Source organism: Taudactylus pleione, unplaced genomic scaffold, assembly GCF_031769625.1.
Source record: "Taudactylus pleione unplaced genomic scaffold, aTauple2 ptg000788l, whole genome shotgun sequence".
Lineage (NCBI taxonomy): Eukaryota > Metazoa > Chordata > Amphibia > Anura > Myobatrachidae > Taudactylus > Taudactylus pleione.
Genome location: NW_028285190.1, coordinates 731593 through 734662, shown reverse-complemented (window position 1 = coordinate 734662; position 3070 = coordinate 731593). Strand labels below are relative to the sequence as shown.

The 3070-nt window shown below is 41.3% G+C and overlaps 1 pseudogene; it reads right to left on the bottom strand.

Moving 5' to 3' along the window:
• Positions 1-945: 945 nt before the first annotated feature.
• Positions 946-1828, bottom strand: LOC148475006 (uncharacterized; annotated as a pseudogene).
• Positions 1829-3070: the final 1242 nt, after the last annotated feature.

Here is a 3070-nt window from a genome sequence, read left to right as displayed (position 1 = left end):
AACACTTGACACAGAGCCGCATCATGTTCCTGGCGCGTTGCTCCAAAAACCAGAATATCATCACTGTAATTGATGGCATTTTTAACTGACTGTATGACTTGGCGGATAGAAATTTGAAATACCTCTGCTGCGGATGATTCCAAATGACAGCCGTTTGTATTTTTGTAGCCCAACATGAGTTGAGAATGTTATTTGTCACAACTCTTCATCAAGTTCCAGTTGATGATAACCTTTATTTAAATCGAATTTCGAAAAGAAACATGCACCTATGAGTCGATGTATAATATCATCCATATTAGGAGTAATATGGCGCTCTCTTTTAATGGCAACATTAGGACGACGCATATCAACAAATATTCTCACTGCATTTTGTTGACCTGGTTTTGGCACAACCACAATAGGTGATACCCATGGTGTTGGGCCAGATACCTTTTCAATGATATCTAAGTTTTCAAGAGTCTGTATTTCCTCTTCCACTTGTTTCCTTATGTTGATAGGAATGCAGCAATGTTCTTGAGCAATTGGTATAACTGAGTGATCAATGTGAAGATGAACTTGATACTCTTTAAGTTTTCCAATGCCATGAAAAAGATGATCATACTCCTGCAGTAAAACATCCACATTGCTTTGTAGTGGTTTTGGTTCATGTAGGACAGGAGTGGAATTGGAAGTGTCAGGTATAACAGGGGTGTAATTGTGAGTGTGGGCCACAATTTGTATAAGACCCAATTGTGATGCAGTATAAAAATCCCAAGAGATTGCCTCTTGCATATATAGTGACAAAAAATAATGCTTTTGTCAGTTTGTCATTTTTGTGTGCGATAACCTCAAAAGAATCCTGTAAGGGAAGGGGTAGTTTATTGCCATAAGTGAATATTCTTACAGATATTGGATTCAAAACCACCTTGCCATGCAGCTTCTTGAAACTGATAGCATCCATTAGATTTACAGAAACAGAAATTCAACAGAAGTGTTGTCTAGGGTGATGTCAGTTTTTGGACTGACCTTGTTTTTGCCGACTTGATGACTCATGTAGATAAAGCCTTCTGGCATATCATCACTGTCAGATGATTCTGCAGTTGGAGACGATGTAGAATCCACACAATGCACTATCTTTCTCCTGGATTTAAACTGCTGTGAAGATTGTTTGGGTGTAGATTTGGTTTCCCTGGATTTGCAAACGTGGAAAAGTGATTCAGTTTGCCACATGCAGTGCAAATTTTACCAGTGGCAGGAGAGTCTCCTGAATGTGGATAGGAGCGTCCACACCTGTAACATGATCTAGATTTACTTGACTCCATATAACCACTTGTGTCAGTATGTCATTTATTGCACACTTCCAGCTGGATCATGCCCCTCTCCATGTCCTTAGCATGTGTTTATGAAAGTTCAAGACTTCTAGCATATTGCTGCAGCTCTGTCAGATTAAGAGCACATCTGTGCAACTTTCCACATGTGCCAAATGCAATTAGCTGCTGCTTAATTTCATCTTCAACATCATCAAAGTGACATGTTCTGGCAAGAATCCTTAATATAGTAATATATGCATCAACAGATTCAGTTTGCAGTTGCATAGCTGTCCTCAACATATATTTGGAATGTGATAGGTTGCATTTTGGAGCAAAATAGGCAGTCAAAGAGTCCCTGCATTTGGTATAGTCCCTGGTGTCTGCCTCTGGCACAGTATCATAAAGTTATTAAATCTTGGGGCCAGCACTGATAAGAAGCATGCTTTTCTTTTTGCTGTCAGTAGTTACCCCCATAGCTTTAATAAAATGATTCAACCGTGCAAGCCACTGTCTCCATAATTCTGCAGCATTAGAAGCATCAACGTGCAGAAACTGAGGAATCAATGCTAGCATGTCAGCCATGGTGACTGTGAGTAAGGTAGCTGAGTGTGAGTAATGAAAAGTTTATCCTGGTCGCCAGTTGTTATATCCTGATGCACCTTTCTTCATAGCAATGATTCATCAAGTATGCTGTTTATCTAGTTTATTTATTGTAAGTAATACTTGCATTAGTACAGGTAGATAAAGACATCATCTCCTCATGGCTGTTCTCCTTTCTCTTACTTTCTCCTATATCTCTCCACTTCCTGATCTCATGTCCTTCTATGCTGCAGGATCCTTAAAGGTACAGTACCTCATCTTATTATTACATGACAATGCACATAAACTATCTATATAGATGGGAGTTTGAAAAACTAGGCCCCAAAGAGTACATAATGCAAAGAAAAAAAAGTGGTGCAAGATGGAATTGTCCTTGGGCCCTCCCACACACCCTTATGTTGTATAAACAGGACATGCACACTTTAACATTGCAATCATTTCAGCGCCAGGGTCTGCCACACGACTGTGGCTGAAATGATTGGTTCGTTTGAGCCCCCACAAAACAAGCTGGCAATTAATCTGTCCCTGCACAAACTGGCTCTACAGAGGCAAGATGTCATCCTCATCCTCCTCATCCACCGATTCCTCACCCTCTTCAGTGCTGTGTACATCCTCATCCTCACAGCATATTAATTCGTCCCTGCTGGAATTCACTGCCACAAGTCCCTCTGTACTTTCTGGAGGATGGTCTTCCTGGAAGCATTGATAATTCATTTTGATGAACATCATTTTCTCCATGTTTTGTGGAAGCAAACTCCTACGTCTTTCGCTGACAAGGTTCTCGGCTGCACTAAAAACTCTTTCGGAGTACACATTGGAGGGGGGCAACTTAGGTAAAATAGAGCCAGTTTGTACAGGAGCCTTCAAATTGCCTCTTTTTCCTGCCAGTACAAGCACAGACTGTCTGACATGCCTACTTGGATGCGTTCACCGATGTAATCCTCCACCATTCTTTCAATGGTGATAGTATCATATGCATTGACAGCAGACATGTCAGAAATTGTTGGCAGGTCCTTCAGTCCAGACCAGATGTCCAAACTTGGTACTGTCTGCCCTGCATCACCACCAGCGGGTTGGTTAGGATACCTAAGTTGTTTCCTGGCAGCCCCAGTTGCAGGAGAAAATGAAGGAGCTGTTGTCGTGTCACGTTCCGCTTCAGTTGACAGTGTTTTCACCAGCAG